This window comes from Bos grunniens, chromosome 1, assembly GCF_055505025.1.
Source record: "Bos grunniens cultivar Pamir isolate PY7600 chromosome 1, Bosgru_T2T1.0, whole genome shotgun sequence".
Taxonomy (NCBI): domain Eukaryota; kingdom Metazoa; phylum Chordata; class Mammalia; order Artiodactyla; family Bovidae; genus Bos; species Bos grunniens.
Genome location: NC_141165.1, coordinates 32815689 through 32834019, shown reverse-complemented (window position 1 = coordinate 32834019; position 18331 = coordinate 32815689). Strand labels below are relative to the sequence as shown.

The 18331-nt window shown below is 40.8% G+C and overlaps 2 pseudogenes; one reads left to right on the top strand and one right to left on the bottom strand.

Moving 5' to 3' along the window:
• Positions 1-7779: 7779 nt before the first annotated feature.
• LOC147379249 (gamma-enolase-like) lies at positions 7780-13144 on the bottom strand (annotated as a pseudogene).
• A 1273-nt stretch (positions 13145-14417) lies between these two features.
• LOC147379248 (protein BEX2-like) lies at positions 14418-14917 on the top strand (annotated as a pseudogene).
• Positions 14918-18331: the final 3414 nt, after the last annotated feature.

Genomic DNA, 18331 nt, shown 5'->3' with positions numbered 1-18331 from the left:
GTCCTTTGAGAGCACCTTGCAGCATGTGGAATTGGGCCAGACCCACAAGCCCAGAGAGAAAATGAGCTTCAGGATCACAAAGCTGCCAGCTGGATGGTATCTATGCCCTGCATGTTTTCTTGGTTTGCTTTTCTCACGTTCTCCCCTAGTACTCATTACAGTAACTGAGTCTTTTCGCATCAGCCTATCTCAGTGGTGGAACTTTCCAGAGAAGACAGAGCTCCCCCAACCCAGAGCAGTACGAGGTGGCATGGTCACTCCAGGAGACAGTGTCTCAGAGGTGATAGATTGGAGCTGCTTGGTTCAGGTGGTTTTCCCCATCAGCAAACTAGTAGATTTTCACGTTAATGGAGGAATTTCCCTCCCACAAAGAATGGCATGCTATTCCTTGTGTAGGGAGGAAGCTCCCTTGGGGGCCAAGAATGTGGTTTCTGGAATTAGACCTAGGACTCAATTTGGTGGGCTTCCGCAGTGGCTCGGTGGTAAAGAATTTGCCTGCAATGCAGGAAATGCAGAAGACACAGGTTTGATCCCTGGATCAGGAATATCCCCTGGAGAAGGGCAAGCAACCCACTCCAGTATTCTTGCCTGGACAGAGAAGCCTGGAGGGCTACAGTTGAAGCGACTGAGCATGCATGCATGCAATAAATTTGGTCCCACCATGTACAGCTGTGTGGTCTTAAATAAGTCACTTACTTACTGAAACTGCTTTTCTCATTTATAAAATGGAGATAATAATTGTAATTTAAAGGTTGTTGTAAGGATTAAATACAGTAATGCTTGTAAAGTTCTTGGCACAAGGCCTGGAGAACTGAATACATATTTATCTTATCACATTATTATTATTATCATTATTCCTTATTCTTCCTGGAAATTTGGAGAACAGAGGTGATACTCAAAACTTTAGGGTGGAAGAAATTGTTAATTCCTCCATCTTTCTCTCCTATTTAAGTCTCCCCATCATACATGGACTGCTGGCTCCAAATAATTTAATAAGATCACACTTTCCAAGATGGGAGGAATAGTCACTGGAAGTTCGTAAAGCTCTTTCGTGAAGCAAATTGACTCCTCAACAATTGAGGCAACAAATGTTCCTAAGTTGCATCATAAAAACCAAATGACCCTCATGTTTTCTGATGCAAGATTAAGATCTTAATATTGATTAAATCATTAAAAAAATGAGAAACATATATCCCCTTCATCAACATTACAGTTTAATTTTGCAGGACAAGCTTCCTGTATTAAGCATACAGTTTAATAATCCATGATCCACAACTATTACGGAGAAAAACAAGGAAATTTCTTTAAAAAACTAAAAATAGAGCTACCACATGATCCAGAAATCCCACTCTTAGACATATATCAAGAGAAAACCAAAATTCAAAAGATGCATGCACCCCAATATTCTGTTCAGTCACTTCAGTTCAGTCGCTCAGTCGTGTCTGACTCTGCGACCCCATGAATTGCGGCACGCCAGGCCTCCCTGTCCATCACCAACTCCTGGAGTTCACTCAGACTCACGTCCATCGAGTCAGTGATGCCATCCAGCCATCTCATCCTCTGTCGTCCCCTTCTCCTCCTGCCCCCAATCCCTCCCAGCATCAGAGTCCTTTGCAATTAGTCAACTCTTCGCATGAGGTGGCCAAAGGACTGGAGTTTCAGCTTTAGCATCATTCCTTTCAAAGAAATCCCAGGGCTGATCTCCTTCAGAATGGACTGGGTGGATCTCCTTGCAGTCCAAGGGACTCTCAAGAGTCTTCTCCAACACCACAGTTCAAAAGCATCAATTCTTCAGTGCTCAGCCTTCTTCACAGTCCAACTCTCACATCCATACATGACCACAGGAAAAACCATAGCCTTGACTAGACAGACCTTGTTGGCAAGGTAAGGTTTCTGCTTTTGAATATGCTATCTAGGATGGTCATAACTTTCCTTCCAAGGAGTAAGCGTCTTTTAATTTCATGGCTGCAGTCACCATCTGCAGTGATTTTGGAGCCCCCAAAAATAAAGTCTGACACTGTTTCCACTGTTTCCCCATCTATTTCCCATGAAGTGATGGGACCAGATGCCATGATCTTCATTTTCTGAATATTGAGCTTTAAGCCAACTTTTTCACTCTCCACCTTCAATTTCCTCAAGAGGCTTTTGAGCTCCTCTTCACTTTCTGCCTTGAGGGTGGTGTCATCTGCATATCTGAGGTTATTGATATTTCTCCCGGCAATCTTGATTCCAGCTTGTGCTTCAGTCCAGCGTTTCTCATGATGTACTCTGCATATAAGTTAAATAAGCAGGGTGACAATATACAGCCTTGATGTACTCCTTTTCCTATTTGGAACCAGTCTGTTGTTCCATGTCCAGTTCTAAGTGTTGCTTCCTGACCTCCATACAGATTTCTCAAGAGGCAGGTCAGCTGGTCTGGGATTCCCATCCCTCTCAGAATTTTCCACAGTTTATTGTGATCCACACAGTCAAAGGCTTTGGCATAGTCAATAAAGCAGAAATAGATGTTTTTCTGGAACTCTCTTGCTTTTTCCATGATTCAGGGGATGTTGGCAACTTGATATCTAATTCCTCTACCTTTTCTAAAACCAGCTTGAACATCAGGAAGTTCACGGTTCACGTATTGCTGAAGCCTGGCTTGGAGAATTTTGAGCATTACTTTATTAGCGTGTGAGATGAGTACAATTGTGCGGTAGTTTGAGCATTCTTTGGCATTGCCTTTCTTTGGGATTGGAAAAAAAACTGACCTTTTCCAGTCCTGTGGCCACTGCTGAGTTTTCCAAATTTGCTGGCATACTGAGTGCAGCACTTTCACAGCATCATCTTTCAGGATTTGAAATAGCTCAACTGGAATTCCATCACTTCCACTAGCTTTGTTTGTAGTGATGCTTTCTAAGGCCCACTTGACTTCATATTCCAGGATGTCTGGCTCTAGGTCAGTGATCACATCATTGTGATTATCTGAGTTGTGAAGATCTTTTTTGTACAGTTCTTCTGTGTATTCTTGCCACCTCTTCTTAATATCTTCTGCTTCTCTTAGGTCCATACCATTTCTATCTTTTATTGAGCCCATCTTTGCATGACATATTCCCTTGGTATCTCTAATTTTCTTGAAGAGATCTCTAATCTTTCCCATTCTGTTGTTTTCCTCTATTTCTTTGCATTGATCACTGAGGAAGGCTTTCTTATCTCTTCTTGCTATTCTTTGGAACTCTGCATTTGGATGCTTATATCTTTCCTTTTCTCCTTTGCTTTTCACTTCTCTTCTTTTCACAGCTATTTGTAAGGCCTCCCCAGACAGCCATTTTGCTTTTTTGCATTTCTTTTCCATGGGGATGGTCTCGATCCCTGTCTCCTGTACAATGTCACGAACCTCATTCCACAGTTCATCAGGCACTCTATCTATCAGATCTAGGCCCTTAAATCTATTTCTCACTTCCACTGTATAATCATAAGGGATTTGATTTAGGCCATACCTGAATAGTCTTGTGGTTTTCCCTACTTTCTTCAATTTAAGTCTGAATTTGGTAATAAGGAGTTCATGATCTGAGCCATAGTCAGCTCCCAGTCTTGTTTTTGTTGACTGTATAGAGCTCTCCATCTTTGGCTGCAAAGAACATAATCAATCTGATTTTGGTGTTGACCATCTGGTGATGTCCATGTGTAGCGTCTTCTTTTGTGTTGTTGGAAGAGGGTGTTTGTTATGATCAGTGCATTTTCTTGGCAAAACTCTATTAGTCTTTGCCCTGCTTCATTCCGTATTCCAAGGCCAAATTTGCCTGTTACCTCAGGTGTTTCTTGACTTCCTACGTTTGCATTCCAGTCCCCTATAATGAAAAGGACATCTTTTTTGGGTATTAGTTCTAAAAGGTCTTTTAGGTCTTCATAGAACCATTCAACTTCAGCTTCTTCAGCATTACTGGTCGGGGCATAGACTTGGATTACTGTGATATTGAATGGTTTGCCTTGGAAACGAACAGAGATCATTCTGTCATTTTTGAGATTGCATCCGAGTACTGCATTACAGACTCTTTTGTTGACCATGATGGCTACTCCATTTCTTCTGAGGGATTCCTGCCGCAGTAGTAGATATAATGGTCATCTGAGTTAAATTCACCCATTCCAGTCCATTTGAGTTCACTGATTCCTAGAATGTCGACATTCACTCTTGCCATCTCTTGTTTGACCTCTTCCAGTTTGCCTTGATTCATGGACTTGACATTCCAGGTTCCTATGCAATATTGCTCTTTACAGCATCGGACCTTGCTTCTATCACCAGTCACATCCACAGCTGGGTATTATTTTTGCTTTGGCTCCATCCCTATGTTCACTGAACACAATTTACAACAGCCAAGTCATAGAAGGAACTTAAATCCATTGGCAGAGGAATAGATTAGAAAAAAAAAAAAGATGTGGTATGTATACACAATAGAATATTATGCAGTCAATAGAAAGAACCAAACAATGTCACTTGCAGCAACATGGATAAACCTAGGGATTATTATGCTGAGTAAATAAGTCAGACAGGGAAAGAAAAATATCATATAATATTACTTATGTGTGGAATCTAAAAAAAAAATATTACAAATGAACTTACAAAATAGAAACAGAATCACAGATATAGCAAACAGATGTGATTACCAGGGAGGGAATGGGGGAGGAATAAATTGGGAAATTGGGGTAGTTTTCTTTACTGCAGGCTAGACCAGTTATTTTGGACTTTCAATTGGGTCCTCGGTACTTTAAAACTACTATATATAAAATATATAACTAATAAGGACCTCGACTTTCCAGGTGGTACAGTGGTAAATAATCCACCTACAAATAACAGAAGATTAAAGAGACATGAGTTTGATCCCTGGTTTGCAAAGATCCCCTGGAGAAGGAAATGGCAACCAACCCCAGTATTCCTGCCTGAAATATTCTATGGACAGAGTAGCCTGGCAGTCCAATGGGACGCAAAGAGTCGGACATGACTAAGAGACTAAACACAGACACACAAGAAGGACCTACCGTATAGCACATAGAACTCTTCTGTATAGTCTGTAATGACGTGTATGGGAAAAGAATCTTAAACAGTGTGTGTGTGTGTGTGTGTGTGTGTGTGTATTTGCATATAATTGATTCACTTTGCTGTACAGCAGAAATTAACACAACTTTGTAAATCAACTATACTCAAAAAAAATAAATAAAAAAGAAAGAAAAACAGGAAAGGATAAAACCAAGGTTAGAATTCTTTCCACATTATCCTTCTGCCTCCCTCAGTAAAATTCTACTATAAAGACCAAAAAAAAAAAAAGTCCATGATTCATGACTCATGATGAGGGACCATCGAAAGGAAAAGTTAAATTGGAGAAACAACATCTCCCATCCATTGAACTGAAAATTCTCCTTTCCCATACTCAATACAACAAGATTCACTAAATAAAAGAAGATAAGAGAGAGATGCTCCAAATTGCCAGATATTTTCCTTTGATAAGGGGTATTTTTAGATAAGTGGAAAAGGACAGGGATGTTTGGGGCATAGAAGTGGAGACACTGAGGGCAGGGAGGTCAAGTTAGAAGAAAAAGGAAACGTCACCAGGACACCCCCTCACACACACACACACAAACACACATGTTTTAAAGTACCTAGGACCCAGAGCAAAGTCCAAAATAACTGGTCTAGTCTGCAGTAAAGAAAACTACCTATATCTGCCACTGTGGAACGCCAATTTTGGAGAGACTAAAGATACCAGCAAGGAGATCAAACCAGTCAATTCTAAGGGAAATCAACCCCGAATACTCACTGGAATGACTGATGCTGAAGCTGAAGCTCCAATACTTTGGCCACCTGATTCAAACAGCCGACTCATTGGAAAAGACCCTGACGCTAGGACAGATTGAAGGCAAAAGGAGAAGAGGGCAGCAAAGGATGAGATGGTTGGATGGCATCACCAGTTCAATGGACATGAACTTGGATGAACTCTAGGAGATGGCGAGGGACTGGGAGGCCTGGCGTGCTACAGTCCCCGGGGTCACAAAGAGTCAGACACAACTAAGCGACCGAACAACAACAAAAGATACCAGGTGGAAAGGGGAAGGAAAGTGTCCTGTTTTGTCCTATTTCCTCCCAAGCTGAGAGGCAGCAACAAAAAAATCAAGTGAAATGCATTTTGAAATTCCACATAGAGATCAAAGGTATGGGCTAATGAGGCCAGGAAAATCAGGAAAGTCAGGACAGACTCAATGAGTCAGAGAAACACTAACGTGACAGGTGGAGAGGGTAGAAAGTAGGAAAGCTGAGATAAAATAATAACCACTAAAGAAATCAAATTAGAGAGCAAAAGTTTCCCCCACCAAAAGATAGGCTTAGACAATTACAGGAAATTACCTCAGCAGTTTTACTAAAACTTCAAGTAACTAACAGTATAAATCTTACAGAAATTGCCTCAGTGATGAGAAAAAGTAAGGAAGCTCCCTGACTCATTTTGGAATGCCAATATAACCTAGAGGGCACAACTGGATAGTAAGAGTACAACAAAGAAAATTTATATCTGTTTCTCTTATGAGCATAGATTCAAAATAGGAAGTAAATAATAGTACATCAAATTCAGTAGCTTGAAACATATAAAATATCATGTAAGAAACGAGTTGCCAGTCCAGGTTCGATGCACGATACTGGATGCTTGGGGCTGGTGCACTGGGACGACCCAGAGGGATGGTATGGGGAGGGAGGAGGGAGGAGGGTTCAGGATGGGGAACACATGTATACCTGTGGCGGATTCATTTCGATATTTGGCAAAACTAATACAATTATGTAAAGTTTAAAAATAAAATAAAATTTTAAAAAAATGAATGAGAAGGGTTATCTTAATGTTAAAGTTTCCGGTTTTGGTCAAAAGAAAGCAGCTATAATTTTAAAAAGAAATCAGAGGAGAAATTACAGTGTTTTGTTTTGTTTTGTTTTGTTTTTGCCAAACTGGCCCCAAACTCCATTTCATAATACCAAGATTCAAAGAATGCTTAAAGTGCATTTAAACAGGATTTTAAAGTATTGCCCAATGCTTCAATCACCATGATCTTATCACAGCCAACAGGAAGGAGAAAAAGGGGAAGGGGGGCATGACCTCCTCATTGAAAGACACTCCTCAAAGTCTCACAGAACACATTCACTTACATATATTTTGCTGGAGTTTAATGAAATATCCACCCTGAGCTGCAAATGCAGCAGGGAAATGTGGCCTTTGTTCCAGGCAACCCCGTTCCCACTTAAGGGAGGAGATCTTCTCCTAAAATAGTTCTGTTTTTGAGTCACTCGGTTGTGTCCAATTCTTTGTGACCCCTATAGACTGTAGCCCGCCAGCCTCCTCTGTACATGGGATTTTCCAGGCAAGAATACTGGAGAGGGTTGTCATGCCCTCCTCCAGGGGATTTTCTCAACCCAGGGATCAAATCTGTGTTTCCTAAATTACAGGCAGATTCTTTACCGTAAGCCACCAGGACTTCCCTCCTAATATAGATAATAGATAGATGATAGATAGATAGATGGATAGGAAGAACAGGAAAGCTAGGATTGGGAAGAGTGGGACAAATGTAGAGCCCCCAGGCACATATCTCCACCTCTGGACTGACCCAGGTTGCAGTGAAGGCTTTCAACACACACAGGAACCACCATCGAGGCCCTTTTTGTTACTCTTCCCATTTCAGCAAGATCCCCACCTCAAGCCATCTAGTAACCTATAGTCACAAGAAACACAGACACACGGTCCCCTGGAGTTATGGGGAAGTGATTTATTAACTAACAGGATGAATAAAAAATAAATAAAAACATACGTTTATTTGGAAAAAGAATTGGCAACCCACTCCAGTATTCTTGCCTGGAGAATCCCATGGACAGAGGAGCTTGGGAGTCCACGGGGTCGCAAGAGTTGGATACGACTTAGTGACTAAACCACCACCACCAAACACATACATAATCTTAGGCCAGGCTGATGCACACAGTCAGCACCTGCCTTCATTCAGCACTGCGCAGGTCCTGCATTCCAAGCAACCTGGAGCCCAGAGAGCGGAGAGTGGAGGCAGTAGGGGCTGAAGCAGCCCATGAGCAGTGCAACAGGGCAGCACGGGTGTCTGGAATGAAATTGCAAGCAGGATTGAAAGGAAGAAGTTCCAGGAGGAAGAGCCAGGGGTTCCAAGTCTCCGTCCAGGTAGAAGGATCACAGTATGCTGGGATTGCAGACATTATGTCCTGGAAACCGAGCTTCAGGCCCCAGCTCTTCTGTGATTCTCATTCATGAGCAGATTGTACTTAGCAAGATGCACCAGGCACCAGTATTGATCTGGCCTGTGAACAGTTCCCCCATCATGTTGGCAATGAACTTGTCTTCAGTCTCTCCCAAATGGTGACTCATCGTGACCCTCAGCCATTCTCCTGGGCTTGCACACTTGGATGGCTTTGGTGATCAAATTGATCTGCCTAAACTTCAGCCTCAAGAGAGACAACAAGATAGGCCCTAACAAAGTCCTGGTCCCCAGTGATGTATCAGTAAGACTTAAAGTCTCAAAGTCATATCTGCTACCATGATAAAACTCTGAGGTGGCAATATTCATGCTGATGACAATCTTTTCGGTATAGCCAGCCTTGTCAATGGCTGCATTTACCAGCTCCAAGGCTTTGCTTGGAAGCTTCTGATCTCCAGAATTCAGGGGGCAGAGCCATGTTCATCTCCCACATTAGTGGCATCTTTGCCATACTATTCCTAGATGAATGTGTGATAGACCTCCACCTTGAGTCGCATGACATCCTGAAAGCTCTCAGCACCCATGGGGAGGATCTAAACTCCTGTGTGGTCGGCTTGTTCCCAGCATGAGAGCCACCACTGATCATGTTGAAGGCACAGGCAGGAAGAGATCTGAGTTCTTGGCCAGCTGAGCAATGTGGTGGTGAAGGGGCAATTCCTGTTCAGCTGCCCCTGCTTTACACATGGCCAAGGGCACATCCAACATGGCTTTGCCCACAAACTTGGACTTGTCCTCAGTCTCATCCAAGTTCAACATCAGGTTGTCCAGCTTCTTGAGTTCCATCACAGAGGGACGCAAGCTGATGAGGGTTCAGATGATGGCAATGGACCACGTCAACATTGTTGACGTGGTCCATTGCCTTCAGAACACCATTGCTTTGCAGTTTGTCCCTCTCCCTTAGATCCCAGGCCTCAGAGATAACAGTGGAGGCTCCATTGGGTACTGCTGCCTGGAAAAGACCTGAGAGGGGAACGTGGAATGAGGAGGAAGACAGAGGACACTACAGTGACCAGAGGGTCCTTCAGCCTTCTAGCTCTGCACTTCTGTAGCCACATCCAACCTTCTCCACATACTGCTCCTTAATACCCACCCCTCCCACACACACACGGAGGCAGATGCACAAGCAGTGGCCTCCTCATCTGCCCAGTTGGAGCCCCACATGCACAAATAGGAACCCAAAGAAATAAGCTATGCAGGAAGCACACAAAATACACACACACAGCACACACACAGGGGCAAGAGGCAGGATGCATCTCCAGACACCTGCTATTGTTTAGGGAAAGTTGAAGATGCATTTCAAACCATCAGTCCCATTCTTGGAACTAGAGAAACTCCTCTACTTATGAACAAGAAACATAAGGAAGGAGAACCACAGTAGCATTATTTGTCATTGTGAAAATTAGAAACAACCTCATACGTGTCAAGGAAAATGGATTCTTTACTAGGTATATTCAATATTCATTCAATATCATATTACATAATGCTAAAATGAATGATCTCTAGATCATGTATAAGGTAATATGTATCAAAACAGATAAATCTCAGAAATGTAAAATCTGGTAGTATCTACACAAGCTTTGAAAATGTAACACTTTAATGATTACCTAGGAGTCTCTTGAGGGGTGGGGAAGAGTATGTACATGTATATAAATGGAATAAGGTGTGAAAATGTAAGATAATGATAAATTGAGAGAATGATAAATACAAGATTCATGATGGAGGTAACTTCTTAAAAATGAAGAAGGGAAATGGGATCTGGGAGTGTTACAAGAAGTACTTCAACTATATTAATGGGTACCCAGGGCTCTTTTTTGCTACCGTACTTGTCTGCTATCATTTAAATATGTCAGAATTACATATATTAAGAATTTACTGCAGCTGAATTTACTAGTAACCTGTAATTTTAAAGCTGCCTCTCTCACAAAAAGGCCAATATTTGTTTCAAAAACATAATTTTTTGGATAGAGTATTATACATGTAAAGAGGTTTCCTGACTTATGAAACAGCTTCCTTTTAACAAACTCCAAAGAATATCCTTAAATTCCATTATGTAGCAATTCTGTTTAACCCCACCTACTTGCAAATTCTTGGGAAATACTTCCGTTGATATGAATTTAAAGACTTGTCAGTCGATAGTAATACGTAAATTATTAAAGGAAGAGTTAAATACTTACCCAAATTGTTCAGACAACTGAAAGAAAAAAATATGGTTAGTTCTTTTAACAAAAGTTTACCAAAATGTAATCATTTCAACTGTGCACACATTAACTGCTCTAACTGGCATGTTTATGTAATAAAAGTTTGCTAATATAGTATTATTCCCAGGGGATGTGTTCCAAAAGCACCAGTGGATGCCTGAAACCACAGATAGTACCAAACTGTAAAAATACTGCTTTTTCTATATATACATCCCTTTGTTAAATTTACTGTTTAGGCACAGAAAGAAATTAACAATACTAACTAATAATAAAACAAAATAATTATATACTGTAATAAAGTTATGTGAATGTGCTCCGTCACTCAGTCAGGTCTGACTCTTTGCAACCCCATGGACTGTAGCCCACCAGGCTCTCTGTCCATGGAATTCTCCAGGCAAGAATAATGGAATGGGTAGCCATCCCTTCTTCAGGGGATCTTCCCAACATAGGGATCCAGCCTGTGTCCCCTGCGTCTCCTGCATTAGCAGGCAGGTACTTTACCACTGAGCCACTTGGGAGCCAAAAAGTTATGTGAATCCCACTTCTCCCTCCAAATATCCTGTCCAAATTTAATGTCGTTTCCATCTTCACTAAGCACTTATCACACATGCCTGTGCCATAACTTCTGCAGTTTAAAGCACAACAGCAAAACTAGCACAAATTTCTTTTTCCTCCTTTCCACAATTTCATGGAGAATTGTTCTACCATAGATTTCAGCAATCTCAGCATATGATTTTTTTTCTTTCCTTATTAGCTCAGAAACTTTTGCCTTTTCACTTGAAGAAATCACTTTACAGCTCCCCTTTGGCATATCTGATACCAGCATCACTACTCTTGTGCTTGGGGGCCATTATTATCAATAAAGGAAGGGTTATTTGAACATCAGCACTGAGAAACTGCAACAGTTGACCTGATAACCCAGACAGCCTCTCAGTGACTGACTGATGGGAAGCACTGAACAAAGGGATGGAGCAGGTGGGATGGAGTGGGCTGGCGCAAGCTTTCATCACGCTAGAAAAAATGGGTACCATTTAAAACTTACAAATTGTTTACTTTGGGAATTTTTCATTTAGTATTTTCCAACTGTGATTGACAAGGGTTAACTGGAACCACAGAAAGTGAAACTGAGGATATGAGGAGTAGCTCTGTAACTCCAGTTAAATTCTACAGAGATTGCTACTTTCAACTTTACAATATTTGAGATAAGACAATGATATAGTAAAGGAAGACTCAATAAAATTTATCTCCTCCCCTCTTCATTTCTTGTGTGGACCTTAAGTTTTAACCCGTGTATGTACTAAGTTATATGAAAACTATCAAACAAGGCATCTTAGCCAGTGGAAAAATCCCAGACTGAGGAGTGAGTAAGACTTGGATTTCATTCCAAGCCCTGCCACTCTCTAAATGTTTGACCTAACTTGAGAAGTTTCTCTATACTGACTTTCAGCTTCCTTGTCTATTAAATTAAGATAACAATATCTACCTTATAAAGTGAAGGATCAATGCATACACTCATGTGTAAAATGTAAACAATAGTCATACAACACATACCAGCAAATTGGATTTTTAATCTATAATATCAGATCAGAGATCAGTCGCTCAGTCATGTCTGACTCTTTGCGAAGAATATAATATACGTTAATTATATTTTATGGGCTTCCCTCGTAGCTCAGTCAGTAAAGAGTCTGCCTGCAATGCAGGAGACCTGGGTTCAATTCCTGGGTCAGGAAGATCCCCTAGAGAAGGAAATGGCAACCCACTCCAGTATTCTTGCCTGGAGAATCCCATAGGCAGTCTATGGGACTGACAGTCTATGGGTTTGCAAGAGTCGGACACTACTAAGCACACACAGCAGCAATTATATTTTATAGAAATATGTACATTTTATTTTTTAATTGAAGTATAATTGATTTACAATGTTTCAGATATACAGCAAAGTGATTCAGTTATACTTGTGACTCAGCTGGTAAAGAATCTGCCTGCAATGTGGGAGACCTGGGTCTGAACCCTGGGTTGGGAAGATTCCCCTGGAAAAGGGAAATGCTCCCCACTCCAGTATTCCGGCCTGAAGAGTTCCATGGACTGCTTAGTCAATGGGGTCACAAAGAGTCAGACATGACTGAGTGACTTTCACTTTCACTTTCGTGTATATATAATACATATTCTTTTTCAGATTCTTTTCCATTATAGGTTATTACAAGATATTAAATATAGTCCCCTGTGCTATACAGTAGGTCTTTACTGTTTATCTATTTTATTCATAGCAGTGTGGGTATCCGTTATCAAGCTCCTAATTTATTCTCCCCACCTTCCCTCTTTGTTAACGGTAACTTTGTTTTCTATGTCTGTGAGTCTATTTCTGTTTTTAAATAAGCTCATTTGTATCATTTTGTTTCAGGTTCCACAGGAAATAAGTAAATTTTTAAAGTACATTATTATTAGTTTACTGTAAGGCAAGTAATTATAGCTTACCCCTCCCACAAAGATAATTGATTTAATAGATAAATTTCTTAGGGTCTTATTGTTCTGCTATGATGTCCTAGGAGCAAATGGTACAGAGGTAGAAAGTGATTCAGGAAAAAAGGTCCAACTTTTAATTATTGAATTCTAACATGGCTAGCAAGAATAGCTTGTTACTCTGACCAACATTACCTGACACCCATTAAACCCTTTCCTTTTTAACGAATTATGGCATGTGATTGACTCCTTGCTTTTCAACTCTGAAAGATCATTCTGGAGATTTACTAGTGGCTAGTTGAGTTGACACAAGTACAAACAAGCAAGCTGTAAAAGTGTTTAGGAAAAACATGACAAAATATCCAATGTATTTATTCTACAAATACTATGGGCAAGGCTCAGTGTCAATGCTAGCACTACTGGAGAGCTGTAACAATGAAGCAAATATGAATATTCCCTTAAAAACTTTAGATGATAGGAAAATGAAGACCATTTAGGTATTGCCATTTTAAAAGGCATACTTACAAATTTAGAAATATTTAAAAAGCAGGAGAAAGCAACTGGAAGAAAAATGCATTTTAAAAGATGGAGATAAATAAAAGGCATCAATTTGTTAAAGAGGCAAAGATAAAATGTTCCAAGAGTTCAGAATAAGGAGTATTACTTCCAGCAGGGTTGAGAACAGAGAAAGGAGGTATCATGGAAAATATCACCAGGAAGATGGAATTGGAGACAGGAGAGGCAGAATTTGGACTTCAAACACAAGGTAAGCCATGACCTGCAAAAAGAAGGAAGTAGCACTGGGAGGTGAACAGAGCATCAGGGACATGGAGAGGTCATGTGTAAGAAGGATATTGATTCAGACTTGCTGGCACAGAGGATAAATCAAGAGAATCTCTCAGAAATGGGGTCAGAGAGGTAAACTGAGGATGGATTTGGAGGTTCTCCAGTGCTACACAGAAGGGTCTTATTTTATATCACATTCACAACTGACAGAAAGAGGATAATGCAAAGCAAAAATGGACAGGTGTGTTCTTTTACTGTGTCAGCACTAAATGCAAATATCAGAATCATCTTTGATTTCAATGTCACAAAGAAGCAAAACTTTTCCACGCATTTTGAAAAATCATTACAACAAAGGACAGGTGACTTAGCCTGCTTGAAATGTGATAAGGGTAAAGAATTTTGCATTTCATTTTAACTTTTTATTTAGTTTTTTAACCTTCTTAAACACATATTTTTACACTTTTAATCCAGGACAAAAAAGTTTTCCAGTATCTTTCTCCATGAAAATGATAAGATTTTCATACCTGATGTCTATCTGTAAAGAACACAATGTATTCAAAACTTCACTTAGCTTGGAGTGGGAAGGTTTAAGTACTGGGCTGTATCAATATTGAAAAGCTTTCAGTTGCAAGTGATAGAAAACTTCAATAAAACTAGCTTAAAAAAGTAAATAAGGGGCCAGAAATGGGCCAACCGCCTCCACCCTGACCCTCTGCAGGTCTGTGGGTTTAGGAGGTGCAGAAAACAGCAAGGATGAACCCAGGAGCAATGGCGTCCAAAAAGAAACAAGCAGTAAAAAAAAAACTGACTGTGGAAAATGCCAACCAGGAGAATGAAATAAAGAGTGAAAAAGAGCAAGATGCTAATAAAGAGCCCTTATCCATCCCTTTGTAAGCTGGTGGCTATTGCATACCTGGAGGAAATCATAGGCGTTCCCTGTTAGGCAGCGCATCCTATAGTACAGATGGTGCATGACTCAGAGGCTTGGAGAGAGAGCCACAGGCAAGAATGAGAAAGAATTTGGAAAGGATTGGGGAGAAGGTGAGATGGCTGAAGGAAAAGCAGTTGAGTCATAGTTTGTGGGCAGTTAGCACTGATCCCACCCCACCCCCACCTCACCATGACCATCTTAATGAGTTTTGCCACATGCCTTAAATCCTGATGTTTTCCCTGAAGTTAATAGGGAGACACATCTGCTCCCTAAATACAGATATCTGTGATGTGCTTTTGTTGTAAGACTTTGTAGTTACTTGTTTCTTGTAGGTCTCCTATTACCAACTTCTAATTGACTGTTGTGTTGTTGACCCAACCTGTAAGTTTCTGTCAGCAGGACAGCTTTACCTATTGCAAGGAGATATCTTCATTATATATTGTGAAGTCAATAAAGCAGTTTAATAAAGTAAATAAATAAGACCAACAAGGAGCTATTGTATAACACAGGGAACTATATTCAGTATTTTGCAATAACCTCTAAGGGAAAATGAGAGAGATATACATATATATCTCTGAATCATGGCACTGTACACCTGAAACTAACATAATATTATAAATCAACTGTACTTCAATAAAAAGATTTAATTAAAATTTTAAAGATGAGTTGGGCACATACCGAAAAACTAGAAACAAATGAAGGAAATAACCAACTCTTAACCCAAAAAGCCATTGGTAAGTGACACAGGTATACATTTGCATGTTGAGTTTTTCCATGCTTGAGAAGATAAATGAAGTCATGAGCTTGGAGGAGGGGATAGGAGAGAAAAGCAGAGACTAATTAAGGGCACAGGAGAAGAGGACACTGACAATCTTAAGCTCACAGAAGCAGCTGAGTTGTCCTCACTTCTTCCATTGCGGGGCATCAAGTAAAGAGTGGAAACAGAATAAAAGAATTACTTGCAAAAATAAAAAATAAACAGACATATAAGAATGAATGCATCATATAACTAGAAATCCAAGGCAGACAGTTTCCAAAATTGGTTAATTTTGGTTAATTGGTTAATTCAGCAACTCAACAGCATCATCCAAAGCCCCAGTGACTTCCCTTTCTGCCCTGTATCCTTAGCATGCCACTGGCCTTAGGGTAATGCCCTTCATGGTGACAAGGTGGCTGCCTCAGTTCTAGGCAGCAAATCTCAATTAGCAAAGCCCAGCTGAAAAAAAGGAGGGCATCAGTCCTGTGCGGCTGCTTTCATGAGCCAGAAAAACTTTACACAAACCCTCTCAACAGACTTTCCCTCTCATTTCATTGGCTAATTGCCAGGAAGAATTCAATGCCTCTTCTTAAGGCTGAGACCAATCAGGATTAGGTCTGGGTTAATGAATCAGAGGTAAAAACCCCAAAAATTAGGTTCAGCCACCAAGGAAGAGTGAATGGCCTTGGGTTGGCAACCAACTACGCATGCTGTATAGTCTACCACTCCATCCTGGATGACTGTGTATATATAATGTTTAACTTGACATCCTCATCTGTAAAATAAGGAACTTTATTAGTTCCCTATGTTACTCAGATATGCAGATGACATCACCCTTATGGCAGAAAGTGAAGAGGAACTCAAAAGCCTCTTAATGAAAGTGAAAGAGGAGAGTGAAAAAGTTGGCTTAAAGCTCAACGTTCAGAAAACGAAGATCATGGCATCCGGTCCCATCACTTCATGGTAAATTGATGGGGAAACAGTGGAAACAGTGTCAGACTTTATTTTTCTGGGCTCCAAAATCACTGTAGATGGTGACTGCAGCCATGAAATTAAAAGATGCTTACTCCTTGGAAGGAAAGTTATGACCAACCTCGATAGCATATTCTAAAGCAGAGACATTACTTTGCTGACAAAGGTTCGTCTAGTCAAGGCTATGGTTTTTCCAGTGGTCATGTATGGATGTGAGAGTTGGACTGTGAAGAAGGCTGAGCACTGAAGAATTGATGCTTTTGAACTGCGGTATTGGAGAAGACTCTTAAGAGTCCCTTGGACTGCAAGGAGATCCACCCAGTCCATTCTGAAGGAGATCAGCCCTGGGATTTCTTTGGAAGGAATGATGCTAAAGCTGAAACTCCAGTACTTTGGCCACCTCATGCGAAGAGTTGACTCATTGGAAAAGACTCTGATGCTGGGAGGGATTGGGGGCAAGAGGAGAAGAGGATGACAGAGGATGAGATGGCTGGATGGCATCACTGACTGGATGGACGTGAGTCTGGGTGAACTCCGGGAGTTGGTGATGGACAGGGAGGCCTGGTGTGCTGCGATTCATGGGGTCGCAAAGAGTCGGACACGACTGAGCGACTGATCTGATCTGATCTGATGTTACTTTTCAACTTCCTGTTAATTATCTTGCATGAAATGTTATCTTCCTCTTCCAAATTTTCTTCTCTTTATTTGTATTACTTGCTTTTTGTTGAAATTTAGGAAGTTGGTGGTTTAACGCTGCAAAGGCATTTCAGATAACATTAAAATGAACAGAAAACAAAGAGGTAAAAAACACTTGCCATTTATACAGAAAAATGGCTAATTTTAAATATATTATATATATATACACACATATACATAACTGACATTTTCACTTCTTATACATATAGATGAATATATATATGTTATATATATACAGTTATATATGTTGTTGTTGTTTAGTCACTAAGTCGTATCCAACTCTTTGCAACCCCATAAACTGTAGACCCACCAGGCTCCTCTGTCCATGGGATTTCCCAGGCTAGATTACTGGCATGGGTTATCATTTCCTTCTCCAGGGGATCTTCCCAACTCAGGGATCGAACCTGTGTCTCCTGCATATACTACACTGGCAAGTGGATGCTTTACCACTGAGTCACCTGGGAAGCTCATATATATGTGTGATGCTGCTGCTGCTGCTGCTAAGTTGCTTCAGTTGTGTCCGACTCTGTGCGACCCCATAGACGGCAGCCCACCAGTTCTGCTGTCCCTGGGATTCTCCAGGCAAGAGTACTGGAGTGGGTTGCCATTTCCTTCTCCAATGCATGAAAGTGAAAAGTGAAAAGTGAAAGTGAAGTCATTCAGTCGTGTCCGACTCTTAGCGACCCCATGGACTGCAGCCTACCAGGCTCCTCTGTCCATGGGATTTTCCAGGCAAGAGTACTGGAGTGGGGTGCCATTGCCTTCTGCCATATATATGAATACATATATATATATATATATATATATGAAAGAAGATCCCTTCAAATTGGAAAGAAAAAGTCAAACTAAAAAATGGATAACGTTCATAGAGACATAGATCCTGAAAGAAGGAATACAAATGATTCTGAAGTATATGAAAATGACACAGTTTATAGTGAGAGCAATTCACATTAAAACTGCACTGCAACACAATTTTTTACCTGTTAGACTGGGTAAGAGCCAAAAACTTGGTAATGTCTTCTTATGGGCAAAACTTCAAGAAAGCAGGAGCTGAATGGGATTCCTGTAGAACTGGAGACAGAGACCTCTCTGGAGGGTAAGGAACTAATAGTACTCCACAAGACAAATACACATGCCCTCTAAGCCATCGAAGAGTCACCTGATGCTAAGAGCCAATGCATTGGAAAAGACCCTGAGGCTGGGAAAGATTGAGGGCAGGAGAAGAAGGGGGCAACAGAGATGAAATGGTTG